Source organism: Lepidochelys kempii, chromosome 24, assembly GCF_965140265.1.
Source record: "Lepidochelys kempii isolate rLepKem1 chromosome 24, rLepKem1.hap2, whole genome shotgun sequence".
Classification (NCBI taxonomy): domain Eukaryota; kingdom Metazoa; phylum Chordata; order Testudines; family Cheloniidae; genus Lepidochelys; species Lepidochelys kempii.
In genome coordinates, this window is record NC_133279.1 from 9,631,123 (window position 1) to 9,652,449 (window position 21,327).

A 21,327-nucleotide genomic window follows, 5' to 3' on the forward strand; every position below is an offset into this window, starting at 1 on the left:
TCACATTGTCTAGGTTTTCAGCACAGTTGGAACAGCAGGAAGCTGTTTATTTAAATACAAACTGAGACTCTGCAGAACAATTATGAGGGTTCTCTGCACCTCCAGCCTCCAAGATCCCTAGGTGGGTGTGATATACCAGGGTACAATCTAGACTAATGAGTAGCTGTGTCACCCCTGCCCTGAAACTCTCGGTGCCTCTTCTAATGCCTTGCTGAAGTAGCTCCCACCTGGGCTGCTCACAAACAGCCTTCCAGCATGCAAGCCATGCCCTGAGTGTCAACTTTTTCTGTCTTTCAATAAGAACCGGTTCGCTCTTGCACAGCATGTCTTATCCGCAGATCTCCCCGCACTTCCCAAAAGGGATCAGTGTTGTCATCCCAATTTACAGGAAAAAAAACAAACAACGCATCAAGAAGGGAAGAAAGTTCTGCAACTGCAGCCTACCAGCCACACTCGGGTTACACTCTGGCTCTCACCAGCCTCAGTTATACTGCAGAGTGACCCCAACACACTCCCCGATTTCTTCCCAGAAATGAATCATAGAATCATAGAATATCAGAGTTGGAAGGGACCTCTGGACGTCATCTAGTCCAACCCCCTGCCCAGAGCAGGACCAATCCCCAACTAAATCATCCCAGCCAGGGCTTTGTCAAGCCTGACCTTAAAAACTTCTAATGAAGGGGATTCTACCACTCCCTAGGTAATGCATTCCACTGTTTCACCACCCTCCTAGTGAAAAAGTTTTTCCTAATATCCAACCTAAATCTCCCCCACTGCAACTTGAGACCATTACTCCTTGTCCTGTCATCTGCTATCACTAAGAATAGTGTAGATCCATCCTCTTTGGATCCACCTTTCAGGTAGTTAAAAGCAGCTATCAAATCCCCCCTCATTCTTCTCTTCCGTAGACTAAACAATCCCAGTTCCCCCAGCCTCTCCTCATAAGTCATGTGTTACAGACCCCTAATCATTTTTGTTCCCCTTCGTTAGACTCCCTCCAATTTCTCCACATCCTTCTTGTAGTGTGGGGCCCAAAACTGGACACAGTACTCCAGATGAGGCCTCACCAATGTTGAATAGAGGGGAACAATCACGTCCCTCGATCTGCTGGCAATGCCCCTACTTATACAGCCCAAAATGCCATTGGCCTTCTTGGCAACAGCAAGCCAATGGATGTCCTGTACTACCCAGCCCTCTCCTGGAAAGTGCAAAATATTTTAAGTCTATTATTCCTTAAAGGGAATAATATGCTGGTTTATCATTTGAAATAGGTATTCAGACATTTCAATTTAAACATAATTCAATCAGATAAAACAGTAAAACAAGTTTATTAACTACAAAGAGGTGGATTTTAAGTGAGTACAAGTAATGAGCTAGCATCCAGAGTAGTAGGGAGTCTGACCATACCTCTATTACTCTAGGGCAACCCGGCCAAAGTGGAGGGGGTACTGCAGCTATAAGGCACAAGGGCTGGCACCCCGAATGCACTGCTGCAAAACTCTCCTGCCAAATAAGCCACACAAAGCAGAATAAACCAGGAAACTGAGCACAGACTCATGCATCGGTCTCACCAACGCTCACAACCCAGGGTAGCACAGGATGAAAAACGGAAAATGAGTAAAAGAATAGTCCAACTATTTGTTGCAAGTCACAACACAAGAACACTATCATCTGATCTGTACATTGATACTTACATTGAATTCACAAAATCAATAAAAACTGATGTCATCAGGATATGCCAAATAAGAAGAACAAAAGATCTCGTTGCACAATAGAAAAGCAGAGAGCAAGTATTCCTAGGAATATCATTCAACAACAGAGTAAGGACTGGAGGTGTTGATTCATTTGTCAGGAAAGAAACAGTTCAAGGATAGTCAGCTGCAACATCATATCATCCTGAACAGCAGTTCTTATGCTTCAGATAAAACAAAGGAGAATGATTAAAATTATTCAGGTGTATGCTCCCATGCAACAAGCAGAAGACGAAGAAATAGAACATTTCTATGAAGAGCTGGAGGAGGCAATGCAGAGCCAACTACACAATCATCCAAGGGGACTTCACTGCAATAGTAGGTGAAAAGGAGAGTGAGAATGAAAAGTACGTGGGAAAATTTGGTAAAGGTATAAGAAATGATCACAGAGCACGTCTGGTTGCATTTGCAGAGGAAGACCATCTCCACATAATGAACACGATATTTTAGAAAGAACAACGTCAGCAGTGGACATAGGAAAGTCCGGATGGAGTCACACTGAATCAGGTTGATTATGTATTGATGGATGCCAGAAGAATCTTCAATGATGTAGCGACAATAGGAGAATGAATCATTTGCACAGCCTCAGACCATCATATGTTGCGCTCAAAACTATGTGTTGACTATGCCTACAAAGACTGAGCCAAGAGAAGCCAGAAACTGAAGCAAAAGTGGCACTTTTTGCACAGGAACTGAGTGAAATGCACCTCGAATATAAAGTCAACAAGGATGTTGATGAGGATTATGAAGAGTTTATCTTGCAGATAATCTCAGCAGCTAAGAAGGCAAAGGCATTGAAAATGCTGGGACGCAAGCAGAGGATCAGCAAGGAAACTGAATCTAATGGCAAGGAGGGCATGCATGAAATTAGAAGGAAAAAAGGGTGAAGACTACAGAACACTGTGCAAAGAAATTTGTGTGAAGATCAAAGAAGACTACGAAGACTTTAGAAAGAAGAAATTGAGAGAGGTGGCCAAAAAGAACGAGAGTCTGAAGAAGGTAGAAAGAGATGTGAGGCTGAAACAGATTATTGCGAAAATGGTGAAAGGACATTGGAAAGGAGCAAGATGAACGAAATATGTACAAAATTCTACGATCTCTACTCCTTGCATGTCAATGTCCAGTGTACACCATCGAGGCAGCAGGTTATAGAAGAAGTTCCAGACATTATGTGGGAAGAAATCGAATATGCAGCTCATAACATAAAGAGAGGGAAGAGCCCGAGAGTAGACGATATTTGGCTAGAATATCTCAAAACAGGGAAAGATACTCTCTCCAAAGCATTGGCGCAACAGTTCACCATCTACATCAATAGCAAGTGTGTTCCAGATGCACGGAAGAAATCGAAAACAATACTATTAATGAAGAAAGGGGATCTTAAAGAATTGAGCAACTACCGTCTAATTACACTCCTCTCACAAGTGTATACGGTTTTCACCCGCGTCATATTCAGTCGGATTAAGAAGGATCTTGAAATGCAAGAAAGCAGAGAACAAGCTGGTTTCCACTCAGGGTATTCGACAATTGATCACATCCACTCAATTCAGCAGCAATCAAAAAATGCAAGGAATACAAAGTATCGTTGTGTATTGCATTCGTCGACTACAAAAAGGCATTAGACTAGGTGGAGATTAATGCTGTACTCAATGTGCTCAACAAAACTGGGATTGACCCAAGGTACGTCAACATGCTGGAAGAAATTAACCGCAAACTGCTCACAGAGATAACATTATTCTATGCCCCCTGCATTATTACTATACGTAGAGGACTCAGACAAGGCAACACAATTTCTCCGAAGCTGTTTGCAGCAGTCCTGGAGTTGCTGTTCAAGAAATTGAACTGGGAAGAAGGAATCCAAATTGATGGAGAACAGTTAACACATCTTTTTCTTCACTGACTGTGTAATATTGGCAAAGGACACAGTAGAACTGGAGAACAAATTGCAGCAACTGCAAACACTTTCGCATGATATCGGGTTGGAAGTGAACACGTCAAAGACTAAGTGGATGTGGAAGGAGCATTGTGCAGAAGGAATCATCACTGTAAATGGGAAAATAATCAAGGAGGTCGACAAATATATTTACCTGGGTCAGCAGCTGAACAGCGACAATCTATTTGAAAGGGAATGCAGTAGGAGGAAAAAGGCAGGGTGGGCAAGTTTCAGTAAAATAAAGACGTCTCTAACGGATGATGAACTGCCCATGAAGAAAGGAAAGAACTGTTTAACTCCACTGTTCTGCCAGCAATGTTATATGGAGCGGAAAGCTGGTCAACAACGAAAGCTGAGGAAGAAAAATTCGCTGTCACCCAGAGACCAATGGAAAGGAGAATGTGATGTTTCACTCCATATTCTTTATGAAAATATGCTTATGATATGAATATGACATAACTGAGATGTACTTTATGCAAGATAGGTCTTGTAAGAGATCATTGGAAAGGTTCTAATTTACTGAATGTGATTTATCCAATTTGTATGCCTGTATCATTTCTGTATCTGAAGTTAGGAATATTGACTATGTATCTGTATTTCAGCTATGCTACTTTGGGTGACACCCACTGCTAACACTTCAGGTACAACAATGGAAAAGCCAGACAGACCGGATGGCCCATCAACAAGGACAATGGACTGTGAAAAAGCTTGGCCTTCCTGGGCATGCTCCATACTGCCACTGACTCATGGATGCCGTGATACTACAGAGTCAGGTGGTCTTGCCACCTGATACTAAACATTACCTGGGACTTCTTGTAACTTTCCACCGTAAGGGAAAGTGGGAGTCAAGTTTGGGAAACAAAGGATTCCCACCTTATGTAAATCCTATTTAAGGGTGGGGAGTAAGGCAAACGGGACTTCTCCTCTCCATGGACTGTCTGCCCAAGAACAAAGACTGCAGGGAGGGCAAGGGGGGAGTCCAGACTGAAACAGGGGTCCAGTCTGAAAAGGAATATAACTGGAACTCTGAACCACAGAAACTTTGCAACTTGCCTAAAATAACATTTAGGGTGAGAATTTACATTTTGTAACCTGTTTCTTAAGTATATTGAGTTTAGCTGGTGTATTTTGCTTTATTTGGTCAGTAATCTGCTTTGCACTGTTATCTCTTATATTCACTTAAAATTCACCTTTTGTAGTTCATAAATGTATTGCTTGTTTGTCATATAACCCAGTTTATGTAATTTCTAACGGGGGGGGGGGGGAGAAGTTGTGCATATCTCCCTCCACATTGAGGGAGGGGGCGAATTTCATAAAACCTTTGGGGTTTTTGTATCCCTTAAAGGGAGTGGGCACCAGGGTGTTGAGGCAAGCCCCTAAGGCTGAATCCTTCCAGAGCGGATCTCTGTCTCTCTGTGCAGCTGGGTGTGGCCCTGCCTGTGTGCTTGGCTGGAAGAGGTTTGTGAGCCTAACCCAGCAAGGCCAAGTAAAGGGGATCCAGGCTGACTGAATAGGCTGACTCAGTGGCACCCCAGCACATCAGGTGACACCCCAAAAAGCCCAAACCCATGACAGCGAATGTGTAATGCTCAGTGATCACATACCGAACGAGGAGATCAGAAGGCATACAGAGGTGACCGATGTAGTGCAGGCGACGTACAATGCAAAGTGGAGACGGGTGGGTCATGTAGTCCGCAGGCAAGGCAATAGGTGGACAACCCGCATCAGTGACTGGATCCCCAGAGACCACATGCGACCGCTGGGAAGACTAAAAATGTGTGGGGCCGATCCCATGACAAAACTCTTTGGCCAGAAATGTGAAGAACGTGCTCGCAACAAAACAGAATGGTGTAGTGTTGACTTTCATTCGTGGAGGGATGGAAGAGGACAAGCCGGACAAAGGTGAGGTGACTAGTAATGAGGTATAAAAGTCAGAAATGGTTACACGAAAAATAAAGAAATTGCTGACTAATGCCTAACTTAACAAACTATTTCAGAGTGAGCAAAGCATCTCACCACATGTTTTCAGCAGTGTTATCAAACTCTCAGGTCAGGAATCCTCCACCAGAGTCCAACACTTGTTTCCTTTTTCTCTTCAGGTACAGTGAATGTATTAGCCAGAGAAAGGGGGAGACAGGGTTCCTTGGCGGTGTTTGTCCATCCTTGTTATAGTTTCAGTCCCCCTCCTGTTCCAGCTGAGCACTAGGAGACAGTCTAAGCAGAAGGATGGTCCTGGCTGCCTTTTTCACTTGTTTGATCTTACTTTGTTTTCCCTTCCTGTTTGATTACTCTGTTTACTGCTTAAATGCAATTAAGCAGAACACACAGTCCTTTGTTTTGCCTACTTCTGCTTGAGCAGGGCTGTGGGGTTTTGAAAACAGGTTAATAATATCATACAGGTGTGACGTTCCCCTCTGGTGTTATCTGGACTGGTGATCTGCTAGGTCACTCCAATCCTTCACTCTGGAGCCAGCCTTACTCCGTTCTACTGTGAGAACCCCCACTCCTGGGCTGTTCACGCACAGCCTCTGGCATGTAAGCTGCTCCTTGGATTGTGCAACTGAATGACACTAGCCAATATCTCCGGTCCAGACACAACCCTTGGAACCTTCATCCTGTAGTGTCCAGTTATGCCCGCTGGATGCTGCAAGCTTACATGAGTTCGTCAATTTAACAAAGAAATTGATATGTACCAGGCTTGTTATCCCAAGGGGAGTCTCTGACACACCTCAAACCAAACTCACTGCTTTAGGTAGAATAAACAAACAGATTTATTAACTAGAAAGAGAGATTTTAAGTGATTGTAAGTCAAAGCACAACGAGTCAGATTTGGTTAGATGAAATAAAAGCAAAACACATTCTAAGCTGATCTTAACACTTTCAGTGCCCTTACAAACTTACATGCTTCTCAGCCATGCTCTTCATCCAGGCTCTCCCCTTTGATCAGCACTTCAGTCACTTGGTGTGTTGTCTGTAGATGTAAGTGGAAGAAAGAGAGAGAGCATGGCAAATGTCTCTCCCTTTTATCATGTTCTTTCTTCCCTTTTGGCTTTGCCCCCCCCCCCCACTTCAGAGTCAGGTGAGCATTACCTCATCGCAGTTCCAAACTGCCCAAAGGAAGGGGGTGACTTCCTCGAGAGTCTAACAGATTCTTTTGTTGCTGCCTAGGCCAGTGTCCTTTGTTCCTGTGAGGATGGGCTGAGTTTATCCCATACTGCCTCTCAGCTCTTGGAGAGTTTTTGCCTGGGCTTATTTTAAGCCATGAGGATAAATTTTCAGCCTCATAACTATATACATGAAATTATAACCTTATAACCTTACTATAACATTACTGTAACAACAATGCTCAGTGCATCATGAGCCCTCCGAAGACACCCGACATGACAAACTTTGCATTGGATACCACACAATCATTTTACGAGGATGAACATGGGGGCGCTGGGTGTTCCCCCAAGGTACAGAGCGTCACAACAGGGGAATCTTATAACTTCATATACAGTGTTGCCACACATATTTTATCAGGACGATGCTGACTAGCAAATTATGAGTTTTCAAATTGTTCAAGACATGCCATGTACAAAATTGTTACAGTACCATGTAGAGTGTGAACACAAGGGTATATTCTGTCACAGTGGGGCACTGACACACCCCACGCATTGAGAAACACTGAACTAAAGGATGTTGGTGAGTAGCTGGAGGACTAAAGCAGAAAGGGTATTGTGCTGCAAAGAGGAGGCTGTGCGATCCAGTGGGGAGTGGGAAACAGGAGAGCTGGGTTATTCCCAGCTCTGCTGGAGACAGAGGAAAGTTTCTTCCCTTCTTGGTGCATCTTTTTTTTTTCTGGTAAATTGAGATAACAATGTTGATCCCTTTTGGAAAGCACAAGGAGATCTGTGGATAAAAAATGCTCTGCAAGAGCGAACCATTCTTGAGAGACAGGAAAAAAATTAAATGAATTGTTCTGACCCCTTGATTGTCTTTAGTGGCTGGAGTTATTTCTGAATTCCAAGAGCTGAGGTGCTGTTTCAATGAAATAACAAAGTTCCTGATTTAATCTGCTTCTTTATTATATGGGGGGAGGGATAGCTCAGTGGTTTGAGCATTGGCCTGCTAAACCCAAGGTTGTGAGTTCAATCCTTGAGGGGGCCGTTTGGGATCTGGGGCAAAAATTGGGGATTGGTCCTGCTTTGAGCAGGGGGTTGGACTAGATGACCTCCTGAGGTCCCTTCCAACCCTGATATTCTATGATTCTATAGCGGTGAAAGATCTAGAGAGCTCCGACATCCTTTGTGGCTTCATTGGGACAATTCATCTCCACCGCCTGAACCAATATTCAGCAGCAGCATGCAAATAGTCAGTTGATAAGTTGATAAGGCCAGGCCTGCCACGTGCTCGTGTGTAAACATGGAGTTCCCTGGCTGGACTGGGGCGTGAAGATGAAAGACGAACTAGATTTGACTTGGTCTAGGTGTTCACTTGAAACCTTCTCCCCAACCCCCACGTGTACAGATAATGCTTGTGTTTGCTTTTAAAAGGTCACTTTCACTATTGGTGCTTTATTTAAGGCAGAGGGGTTGGTGCCTCAGAGGAATAGCTCTGTCTCTCCGTGTGAAGAAGTTTCTGATACTGAAATCTGCATCTGAAAACCTCAGACATTGGAACCACGGACCAGGTGAGTCCTGACCCTCTCTTCAGTGTGTTACATTGTGAGTTAATGTGGAAATTGTATATATATGTTAACTTGGCAAATAGTAGCTTTAGAAAGCCCAAGACCTTGTTGGTTTCTCTATATCTGTAAAATGAGGCTAATGCTATTGAGCTGCTTTGTAAAGTGCTTTGAGATGTACTCATGAACAGAACTAGGCATTATTATTACACAGCATCAGCCCGTCTGGCTGCCCAGCACCAGAGTACACATGAGCCTCAATGGACTTATCCTCAGAGCACCCAGTGAAGTAGGAACAGTTATCACCCCTATTTTACAGGTGGGGAGTTGAGCCCAGAGAGAGCACATCACCTGCCCGAGGAGTCAGTGACTGGGGGGGAATTGAACCCAGCTCTCCTGAATCAGAGCCTTAACCACAAGCCCCACTCCGCCTGCCTTTAGTACTGGGTAGCTGTGCTGCAGGGCCCCTCGGCTGGGCTCGTGATGGTGTGGCCATGCAGTGTGCAGGCAGATCCCATGGCATGAGTCAGTTCTTCTGCAAAGCAAGGAGAGAGACTCCTAGAAAAAAGTCTGAGCTGGGACTTGGGTTCTGATCCTCTCGCTTCCTTTCTCTGGACCTGATCCCAGCGCTGACTGAAGCCATTCCATCGTGAGGCATTCCATTGACTTCAAGTCAGGCCCTCTCTGCCTCAGTTTCCCCACCTGCAAAATGGGTATAATGAGATCTGTCCACCCTACAGGGGTGATGCGAGGCTCAGTTAGGGTGACAAGATAGCAAGTGTGAAAAATCAGGACGGGGGTGGGGGTAATAGGTGCCTATATAAGAAAAAGTCCCGATTTTATAGGGACAGTCCTGATTTTTGGGGCATCTGGTCACCCTAGTTAGCAGAGGGAGTGCAGGGGGAGGGCTTGCTCTGTGCACATGACGCTACTTGAATTCCTCCCAGTGCCCCGTACAGCACCATGGTCCCCGGTGCTCCCCTCCCAGCCCGGATCACCTCAGCTTCCCACCCCATAAGCCTGTCACTGAGCCATCTCTGAAGAAGGAAACTGCTCTAAGGATGTCACAGCAAGGCATCCCCACTCCAGCAAACTCCCATTGAACTCAAGGGCTGCAGGGTCTCAAACTTTCCTCTGGGGTGTTAGTGTTATAGGCAGGTTATGCAGAGAGTCAGCGCAGCCCTGGGATCAGGAAGATTTGGGGTAGAGCCCTCCCACCCTCCAGCCTGGCTATTAACCAGCTGATCTACTGTTTTCCCTGCTGCAAAGTCAACAATGAAACAATGCTCTCCTGCTGCTCCTCATCCAAGTGACCAGGGTCCACCCTTGCAGTAAGTGGCTTTTTTTCCTTTCCCTTCCTGGAAATAATTCTCCCAAACCCTAAGGCAGCCTCCTGCCAACCAGAACTCACCCTGAATTAGCTGCAACCATTTTCTTCCGTCCATGTTCCAGGGCCAAGGTTTTCAAAGATGGGTGCCAAGGGTGGTGTTATTAATTACTGTGATAGCGCCTAGGTGCCCCAGTTCTGGACCAGGACCCCATGGTGTTAGGCGTTGTATATTATCTATTAGGTGTATTACGGTAGTGCCTAGGTGCTCCCACTCAAGCCAGTTCTACAACCTAGCCCCTATTCGTAATTTTCAAACTTATAAAGATCTTCCGCTACTGATTCAGGGATGTGAAATAGTTCTTAGATGTACCTCTTACTAAAAGCATCAGTTCTACTTTATATATAGACAGGTGTGTGTCTGTGTCTTTGTGCGATTGTGTGTAGGGGGAGGTTTTGCATGTTTGTGTATGACTGAGTTTGTGTTTCTCTCTGGCTGCATGTGATTCTGTGGCTGGTTGTCTATGGTTGTATGTGTGGCTGTGTGTGTTTCTGTGTTGTGTATGATGGGGGGGCTGTATGTGTTCAGTTGTGTGTGACTGATTGTGTGTCTGTGTGCTTGTGTGTGTGTGTGGTGGTGCTTGTACGTAATGTCACTCCCCCAGTGGCTTTCCCAGGACTGGGGATCTCCGCACTGAGGGGACTGAGGGCTCTGCCATCCTGGCCACATAAATGGTAACAGATGGAAACTCCTCACCCTGCTATGCAGATGGGAGCGGGGGTGCTGCTGCGCTAAAGCTCGCCATCCATGACCTGTTGGAAACGTGGGAGGACACGCATGTCAGCCAGAGCCCCCAGAGTAACCAGACCTACCAGAGCCTGCCCCGCAGCTGCAAGCAAATTAAAGCCACCCAGATTGGGGCTAGAGGTGAGTGCAGAGGGGGCGTCCCTGGATCTTCAGAAGCTGCTTTGCTTCCGCTGGGTGCCTGCTCCAGACCAATGTAAAGACTAGAGCTGGGTAAAGTCGGTTCAGATGCACCCGGGCATCTCTGGGCTGGCAGCGGGGACTCCTGCCCATCCGTGGCCACTGTGGGCAATCGCATTACCAGGGCTGGCTCATTCTGAATACATCCAGGGGCTGATTCCAGCAGGGCTGGGACTGACGATGAGCAGGGGCCCTTTGACTGGTGCAAACTAGGGGGAGCGCTGTGTGCTAAGCATAAGCATAAGCTTTCGTGAGCTACAGCATCCGATGAAGTGAGCTGTAGCTCACGAAAGCTTATGCTCACATAAATTTGGTTAGTCTCTAAGGTGCCACAAGAACTCCTTTTCTTTTTGAGAATACAGACTAACACGGCTGTTACTCTGAAACAAAATTCTCTGTCACTTCACCACTCTAGGACATCCCACCTCTACCTAGTTCCTAGGGCTCAAGGCGTAACCCAGTTAATTTAGGCACCCCCTACCCTTTTCCAGTTCTTAGGGCTCCAGGCAAAGAGCACCTAACTTTACCCCTCTGTGGGCTCTGGGATCTACTCCTCCGGGTAAACACACTTTCCTTGTGAACTCCAAGCAAACACCCATACCCCGTGGACTCAAGAATTAATCTTTTGTGGGTTTACTGGGTCCTTTACCAGTGAAAGAGCCTTACACAGTAATGTCCTATTTAACCTCTATTCACTAACAATCACCAAAACAGACTGCACATGGTACACATACTGTGCTCACCACTCCCAATGAGACAGATGAACTTTTCCCTGCTGGCCAGTCAGGATCAGGTCATCTGGGGGCCTACAGTTTCTTCAGGGTGTCATTGGCAGAGTGTTGAGGTCTGGCCGCTCTGATCTTGGGGCTGTGTCCTGGAGTTGGTTCCCAAAGAACTTCCTTTTGGACCCCAGTTTATATAGTGAAACCTGAATCTGACTTAGCTGTACCTTAACCAATCATTTTACTAAAATTTGATTAATCAATCCTAACATATTGTAACAATTCTCTAACCTAATCATCCCACCACCTTACTTAATTTACACCTAGCAAAATTAATTATGTAACAGACAGAAACAATCAAAGAACCTGACAGAGATCATACAGAAAAACAATAGAGAAGTGTATAAAGATAAAACAATAAAGAAATGAGGATTTCACAACCACAACACTTGATAAGTGATTCCTTGCCAGACAGGATGCTATCAAACTAAGTTTTCTTTAACCATCATAAGATCTATTTCTTTACCTGGTGATAGTCGGTGCCATTAACAGCCCGATATTAAGTTGTTTTAATATAATTTAGATGGAATGTGAGGATGTGACTTCCTGCTTCTTAGCTCATGGCTGCTGCTCTCTTAATATGTCTGCAAACAAAGGCCTTACAATGTGATTACTAGAAAAGGCTTTATCCTTACATTCCCTGCTGCTGGAGCGACATGAGACCTCAGCTCTCTGCCAGTGCCCTGCTGCTTAGGCCTCCGCCATGCACAGGAGCTGCCGGCGGAGAAAACCTTGTCGGGGATCCTGCTGCCTCGTGTCTGGCTGGTCTCCCCCAGCAGAGAATTTCAGAGACACAAGTGGCACAGAGGCGCCCAACTCCCATTGCCCAGCATATGCCTCTGAAAATCTCCACCCTCCTCCACGGACCCTGGCGTAAGTCTCAGCTGAAGGAATGGCGTGCAGGACTCCGACAGGGAGGTCAGAGGGTGCAAGCCCTGCTCTTGGGGCTGAACTAGGGTTGCCAATTTTGGTTGGATGTATTCCTGGAAGTTTTATCATGTGACTTAGTCTTTAATTCCTGGAGACTCCAGGTCAATCCCGCAGGGTTGGCAACCCAAGGCTGAGCCCCTCCAGCGCCAGGTGACGTCCAGTCCAGGGCAGGTGCTCAGCCCCTTTGACAGTCTGAGGGTAGCCAGTGCGTGGTAGATTCTTTGCCTGGCTCAGTTCCACCCATCGTGCAGCCCCCAGATCGAGTCACCACAGGCTTAGGCCCAAAAGAGGGACACAGTGTGGGGAGACACACAGCAGGGGGCTCAAAACAAGGTCTGGGGCTTTTCCTTAGCACAAATTGTCCCTGGCCTGTTTCTCAGTTACACTTAGGCCTGGTCTGCGCATGGCGCCTGTCCTGGTGTCACTGTGTTGGGTTGGGGGATGGGTTTTTCTTGACATATTGATACTAGTCCAGCCTCAGTGTGAACACAATTATGCTGGGGGAAAGTGTAATTCCTTAGACAGGGACAGCGTATTCCACTTTCCATATGGGAATGGCTATCCCAGTATAAAGCCCCTTTAAATCAGTATAAATGGTGTCCACACTAAGGAGTTGTAGCGCTGTAACTACACCGGTATCATGAAAGTGCTACAGCTTGTGCGTGGAAAGGCTCAGGCCTTGTCACGCTCTGGGAGTCCCTGTAATTTGTACTCACTCTCCGCTGCCAAGGGGACTATAGTGCCCCTGGGAATCGGGCCCGTCTGCTCCCAGATGCAGGGGCGTGTCCTGCTCCAGTGACTACGGGTTTGCGTCCTGCTGCAGTGCACTAGAAGCTCCTCACCTGGGCGTGTTTCCCATTTAATGTCTGGCTCCGAGAGGGCCTTTCCCTGGCTCTGGCTGACCAGGTGCTCCCCGCTTCCCACCCCTGCAGACGGGATTTACGCCCTGCGCACCGAGAATGGCGAGACCTACCAGACCTTCTGCGACATGACCACCAAGGGGGGTGGCTGGACCCTGGTGGCCAGCGTGCATGAGAACAATGTCTATGGCAAGTGCACAGCAGGAGATCGCTGGTCCAGCCAGCAGGGGAGCAGCATTAACTACCCAGAGGGAGAGGGCAACTGGGCCAATTACTACACCTTTGGCTCCGCAGCGGGCTCCACCAGTGACGACTACAAGGTGGGGTTCCCTTCTCCATGGCCAATAGCTACCTGCTGGGGAGAGACGGTGTGTTAGAATGTGGTTGAATGCACATGGGGAGGTGGGGGACACCGGCATGGGGGTTAGATGGGAGGGATGGTCCAGTGGTCAAGGTGCTAGCGAAGGGCTTGGCAGCCCTGGGCTCCATTCCCTGCCCTGCCACAGGCCCCCTGTGTGACCTAGCGCAAGTCACCTAGTCTCTGCGCCTCAGTTCTCCCCCGTACAATGGTGATCGTGCTTCTCTGCCTTGCGGGGTGAGTGTCAGGATACATATACCACAGGTGGTGAGGTGCCCAGATGCCCCAGTGATGGGGGGCAGAGGGAGTGGGTAAGTACCAGGGATGTGGCTGAGAGGTTTCAGCTGGGTCCTTGCTTTTCAGAACCCTGGTTATTACGATCTGCAATCCCAGGACCTGTCCGTGTGGCATGTAACCAACAAGATGCCCCTGAAAGAATGGAAGAACAGGTCCATCCTGAGGTACCACACCGAGACTGGCTTCCTGTCCTGAGAGGGGGGGAACCTCCTCAGACTCTACCAGGTGATGGCGCTGAGCTGGGGGCTTTGGAGGGGCATGTGCAGGAGGGGCTAGGTGGCTCTGCTGGCCCCAGTGTAGATGGAGGAGCTTGGTTGGGCAAATTCTCAACATGCTAAAAGCGCTCCATGCTGGGGGGTCAGGGGCTGATAATGGGACAAGGACCTCTCAACATTGCTGGTATTTACATCCCAAACCAACCACCGCCTTGGCACCGATGTGCTGACAGACTCAGCAGAGAGGCTGAATGGCCCATGAAGACCAACCCCACCTCACACCCTGGAGATGGGGGGCCAGTGGACACAGGTGCTTTGGTGCTAGGCCAAGCCCTTGACTCACCCTTGAGCCCCGGCTTTGGGGTTCAGGCATCTTAGCAGGGGCATCTCCGCAGGCCTGGGGGTGCAGGGGCAACAATGCTGGACACATGCTGATTCTCACCTATTATCATTTACTGCCCGCATTGTGGCAGCTCCTAGCGGACCCCCCGCAGACCAGGGCCCCACAGTGCTAGTGCAGCACGGACCCAGAGCAGAACAACAGTCCCTGCCCAAAATAGTCTGTGATAAATCCACCCCAAGGGGCACCTTGACATGTCATATTCTTGGCCCACTGGTGGAGTCACTGCTGTGCCCTAGGGCTGACCTGTGTGAGCAGAGGCACTGACTGAACAAATCACCCAGTAAGTTTTAATCAATGCTTCCTTGTCTGTGCTGGAGCTGCCCTGCCACAGGGACAGAAACTAACACTGGATGCTCGCTGCGTTTGTGTCTCCCAGAAATACCCAGTGAAATACGGCGCTGGTGTCTGAAAGACCAACAATGGCCACGCCGTGCCCGTCATCTACGACTATGGCGATGCCCAGCAAACTGCCAGCTATTACTCTCCAAATGGCCGAAGTAAGTCTGGTAGTGGGTGTGCGGGTTCTGCCTCTCCACCTGCACAGACCAGCCCTGTCCTTCCAGTCCGAATTACCTTTGTTTTAGAGAAAGGGCAAATGATTAAATGAGAGAGAGGATATGGAAAATCTCCAGGAGAGCGCGCAGTGTGTTTTCTCCATTTAACATGCTACATGGCAACTGAACACAAAAGGGTCTGTGATACCTGGTGAGGGTGTGGCCAGAAGAGGAGACTGAGGAGAGAGGTGATCTGGAGTTTCCAATCTCTGGGAAAGGAGCCAAGGAGAAAAGGCAGGAGGGGCCTTATGCCCTAAAGCTGGCCCTGAAAGGAGGCGGCAGCAAGGGTTGAGGAGATGCTGCGAGAAGGACCTTCCCTTCCCCCATGACAGACAGACCAGGGATAAAGACGCAGCCTGGGGAGACCCAGACCAGGGCAAGCCCTGAGTGTCAGCAGGGTGACAGAAAGAGCTGCTCCACAGTCCAGACTGCAGAAATCTCCAGCTGGAGAATGAGGCAGTGGCTGCACTGGCAGCTCATGCCAGGAGGGGTGTTTTGAGATCGTAGCACTACCCAGAGCTCCTGGGAACTGAAAGGTGCAGTGCACTAAAGACACACGCAGAACAGTGACAGAGCTATGGTCAGCCCAGCTGTGACGGGACAACTGCCCAGCTCCTGTGTGGGACTGGAATTAGAACATAACAATGGCTATACTGGGTCAGACCAATGTTCCATCTAGCCCAGAATCCTGTCTTCAGACAGAGGCCAATGCCATGTGCCTCAGAAGGAATGAACAGAACAGGTTATCACCAGTGATCCATTCCCTGTCACCCATTCCCAGCTTCTGGCAAACAGAGGCTAGGGATACCATCCCATAGAGTCATAGACGATTAGGGTTGGAAGAGACCTCAGGAGGTCATCTAGTCCAACCCCCTGCTCAAAACAGGACCAACACCAACTAAATCATCCCAGCCAGGGCTTTGTCAAGGGAGGCCTTAAAAACCTCTAAGGATGGAGATTCTACCACCTCCCTAGGTAACGCATTCCAGTGTTTCATCACCCTCCTAGTGAAATAGTTTTTCCTAATATCCAATCTAGACCTTCCCCACTGCAACTTGAGACCATTACTTCTTGTTCTATCATCTGCCACCACTGAGAACAGCCAAGCTCCATCCTCTTTGGAACCCACTTTAGGTAGTTGAAGGCTGCTATCAAATCCCCCCTCACTCTTCTCTTCTGCAGACTAAATAAGCCCAGTTCCCTCAGCCTCTCCTCATAAGTCATGTTCCCCAGCCCACAAATTGTTTTCGTTGCCCTCCGCAGGACTCTCTATTTGTCCACATCCTTTCTGTAGTGGGGGCCCCAAAACTAGACGCAATTCTCCAGATGTGGCTTCACCAGTGCTGAATAGAGGGGAATAATCACTTCCCTTGATCTGCTGGCAATGCTCCTACTAAGGGAGCCCAATATGCCGTTAGCCTTCTTGGCAACAAGGGCACACTGTTGACTTGTATCCAGCTTCTCGTCCACTCTAATCCCCGGGTCCTTTTCTGCAGAACTGTTGCTTAGGCAGTCGGTCCCCAACCTGTGGTCATGCATGGAATTCTTCCTTGTCCTTGTCCTTGTTGAACCGCCTCAGATTTCTTTTGGCTCAATCCTCCGATTTGTCTAGGTCACTCTGGACCCTATCCCTACTCTCCAGCATAACTACCTCTCCCCTCATCTTAGTGTCATCTGCAAACTTGCTGAGGGTGCAATCCATCTCATCATCCAGATCATTAATGGAGATGTTGAACAAAACCAGCCCCACGACTGACCCCTAGGGCACTCCGCTTGATACTAGCTGCCAACTAGGACATTGAGCCATTGATCACTACCCGTTGATCCCGATGATCTAGCCAGCTTTCTATCCTCCTTACAGTCCATTCATCCAATCCATACTTTTTTAACTTGCTGGCAAGAATATTGTGGGAGACCATAACAAAAGCTTTGCTAAAGTCAAGGTATATCACGTCCACTGCTTTCCTCATATGCACAGAGCCAGTTATCTCATCACAGAAGGCAATCAGGTTGGTCAGGCATGATTTGCCCTTGGTGAATCCATGTTGACTGTTGCTGATCACCTTCCTCTCCTCCAAGTGCTTCAAAATGGATTCCTTGAGGACCTTCTCCATGATATTTCCATGTCCATCCTGGCGAATAGCCATTGATGGATCTATCCTCCATGAACTTATCTAGCTCTTTTTTTAACCCTGTTATAATCTTGGCCTTCACATCCTCTGGCAAAGGGTTCCAAAGGTTGACTCTGCACTGTGTGAAGAAATACTTCCTTTTGTTTGTTTTAAACCTGTTGCCTATTAATTTCATTTGGTGACCTCTAGCTCTTGTGTTATGAGGAGTAAATAATACTTCCTTATTTCCTTTCTCCACACCAGTCATGATTTTATAGACCTCTATCATATCCCCCCTGAGTCGTCTCTTTTCCAAGCTGAAAAGTCCCAGTCTTATTAATCTCTCACACGGAAGTTGTTCCATACCCCCTAATCATTTTTGTTGCCCTTTTCTGAACCTTTTCCAATTCCAGAATATATTTTTTGAGATGGGGCAATCACATCTGCACACAGTATTCAAGATGTGGGCATACTATGGATTTATATAGAGGCAATATATTTTCTGTCTTATTATTTATCCCCTTCCAATGATTCCCAACATTCTGTTCACTTTTTTGACTGCCGCTGCACATTGTGTGTGGATGTTTTCAGAGAACTATCCACAATGACTCCAAGATCTCTTTCTTGAGTCGTAACAGCTAATTTAAACTCCATCGTTTTATATGTATAATTGAGATTGTTTTCCAATGTGCATTACTTTGCATTTATGAACACTGAATTTCATCTGCCATTTTGTTGCCCAGTCACCCAGTTTTGTGAGGTCCCTTTGTAACTCTTCACAGTCTGCTTTGGACTTAAGTATCTTGAATAGTTTTGTATCATCTGTAAATTTTGCCACCTCACTGTTTTACCCCTTTGTCGAGATCATTTATGAATATGTTGAACAACACTGGTCCTAGTACAGACCCCTGGGAGATGCCACTAGTTACCTCTGTTTACAATTTACCAGTCTGAAAACTGACCATTTATTCCTACCCTTTGTTTCCTATCTTTTAACTAATTACTGAGCCATGAGAGGACCTTCCCTCTTATCCCAAGACTTTGCTTAAGAGCCTTTGGTGAGAGAACTTGTCAAAGGCTTTCTGGAAATCTAAGTACACTATATCCACTGGATTCCCCTTGTCCACAGGCTTGTTAACCCCTTCAAAGAATTCTAGTAGATCAGAGAGGCATGATTTCCTTTTACAAAAACCATGTTGACTCTTCCCAACAAATTGTGTTCATCTATGATAATTCCATTCTTTACTATAGTTGTAACCAATTTGCCTGGTACTGAAATTAGGCTTACCAGCCTGTAACTTCCAGGATCACCTATGGAGTCTTTTTTAAAAAAAATATGGCGTCATATCAGCTATCCTCCAGTCATCTCATACAGAGGCTGATTTAAGTGATAGGTTACATACCACAGTTAGTAGTTCTGCAATTTCACATGTGAGTTCCTTCAGAACTCTTGGGTGATACCATCTGGTCCTAGTGACTTCTTACTGTTTAATTTATCAATTTGTTCCAAAACCTCCCTAATGACACATAAATCTGGGACAGTTCCTCAGATTTGTCACCTAAAAAGAGTGGTTCAGATTTGAGAATCTCCCTCATATCCTCAGCTGTGAAGACCGATGCAAAGAAATCATTTAGTTTCTCTGCAGTGGCCTAGTCAGGAGTTCCAGATTCTTAATCATTCCCAGTTTACACACAGGGACTTAACGAAGGGGCTTGGCTAAGATTAGAGCTAAGTCATTTCTCTCCACCTGTCCATGGCAAACAATGGTTCTGACCTCCCCTTTTCTGTCACCAGCTGAATTCGTTCCCCGCTACATCCAGTTCTGCGTATTTAATTCTGAGAAAGCGGCCATGGCTCTGTGTGCTGGGGTGAAAGTCACCGGCTGTAACACTGAGCATGTGAGTATCTGACCAGAGTGGGGTTAGGGTTGGAGCAGAGACAAGCTGGAGTGGAGCGAATACAGCGGAGTTGCATCTTACGCGGGGGTTACATTCTAAAGTCAGTGTGTAAGGCGAAAATCACGTATAGTCACGAGAGACAGAAGAATGAAAGAATAAAAAAGGAGAAAGACGACTTCAGCGTCATTATGTGCAAACCGGAGTGCCTCAGGATGGCCAGGAGCATTGTCTACGATCAGCAACAATTTAAAGTTAAGTCCTTTCTCTTCGAGGTACCGCTTGACCTCCGGAATGAAACGCTTGTGGAACCAATCCAGAAATAATGCTGCCGTCACACAAGCCTTTTTATTTGATTGCCAGAACACAGGCAGGAGATTTTTGTTCTTGCCTTTTAGGGCAAGGGGATTTGCAGCCCTGTAGAGCAAGCCCTGCTTTATTAAATGTCCAGCCGCATTGCCACAAAACAACACAGTCATATGGTCTTTAGCTGCTTTTAAGTCAGGGGCTTGTCTTTCTGATTTCGAAGTGTAAGTGCGGTTGGGCATTTTTTTCCAGAAGAGCCCAGTCTCGTCAGCATTAAAAACTTGTTCCGGAAGATAGCCCTTTTCTTCTATGATTTTCTTTAATTGTTCAGGGTAGGCTTTTGCTCCCTCTTCATTGGCAGATGCAGCTTCACCAGTAGTCTGCACGTTTTTGAGGTTGAAGCGGTTCCTAAAATTGTTAAGTCAACCTTGGCTGGCTTTGAATTCCTTCTCATCAGAAGGCTGTCCCTCTTCAACGGGGGGTTTGAACAGCGCGTAGAGGCTAAGAGCCTTTTCTCGCAACATGTTGCCTTTGATAAGCACACATTTATGGTTCATGTCTTCCAGCCATAAGTTTAATGCCTTTTCAGACTTCACTAACGTCTTATCACGCACCTGGCTCGTCACCTTAGCAGTTATTGGAGCACTTGATGCCACGGCTTGATGAATTTCTCTCTCGAATCTTGATGGCATGGATGCTAGATTCATTGAGTTCATATTTACACGCCATGTTGGAGACCAACATACTGTCTCTCAATAACTCTAACACAGCCAGTTTTTCCTCCAGCGTTGGAATAGATCGCTGTTTCTTCGGCTGAGCACCAGAAGAAGTAGTTAGCTTGTGTTTAGGGGCCATGTTGTACGAAAAATACGTATCTTTAAACACTAGAATCACACTCAGCGTGGCGAGATGCTCACTGGATTGGTGGGCAGCAATCAATCCAGTGGGGGTCGATTTATCGCATCTAGTCTAGATGCGATAAATCGACCCCCGAGCGCTCTCCCGTCGACTCCTGTACAGTACTCCACCACTGCAAGTTATTTTTCTTTTTCTTTCGTGTACAGTTGAATTCGTGTAAATTAAATGCGCGTATGATGCGACTCCACTGTAATCTGAAAAAAACAACCACAGTTTTTTTGTGTCAACCCAAAATGGATAAAAACCCAAAATAGTTGTGGTGGGTCAAACAAAATGTTTTGTTTGACTCAAAACAACCTGGTATTTTTTATTTTTGTTGTTTCTTTTTGTGTGTATTTCCCCCCATTTTTAAAATGAATAAAATAGCTAAATATTCAAACCAAATATCCTCTCTCTCTCACACACACACTCACTTGGAAGTATTTGCTAAATTGAACCTTACTTCAGAAATAGTTTTTGGGGGGAGGGATAGCTCAGTGGTTTGAACACTGGCCTGCTAAACCCAGGGTTGTGAGTTCAATCCTTGAGGGGGCCTTTTAGGGATCTGGGGCAAAAATTGGGGATTGGTCCTGCTTTGAGCAGGGGGTTGGACTAGATGACCTCCTTAGAACATCAGGTTTGGAAGGGACCTATGATTCTATGTGGACAGACTATTCGCCGACTGGCCATTGCAGGGTTTCTTGCGGTTTCCTCTGAAGCAGCTGGCACTGGCCTGGAGACAGGAGAGTGGCTAGATGGGCCCCAGCTCTGCTCCGGTCTGGCAATTCCTCTGTTCTCTCCCCAGCACTGCGTAGGTGGAGGAGGGTTCTTCCCAGAAGGAAACCCGGTTCAGTGCGGTGATTTCGCTTCCTTTGATTGGAATAGCTATGGAACCCATCAGCACTGGAGCATATCCAAGGAGATGATTGAATCCGCAGTGCTGCTGTTCTACCGCTGAGTCCGGAAAGGCTGACGGGCCCCAGTGAACGACGCTGCTTTACTCCAGCCAGAGCTATTCCCTGGCTTTGAACGCGGACATCTGCCATGCAAATAAAGAAT

At 46.9% G+C, this 21,327-nt stretch overlaps 1 pseudogene; it reads left to right on the top strand.

The window, feature by feature from the left end:
- The first annotated feature begins 2,612 nt into the window (after positions 1 to 2,612).
- LOC140902915 (intelectin-like protein) lies at positions 2,613 to 21,327 on the top strand (annotated as a pseudogene).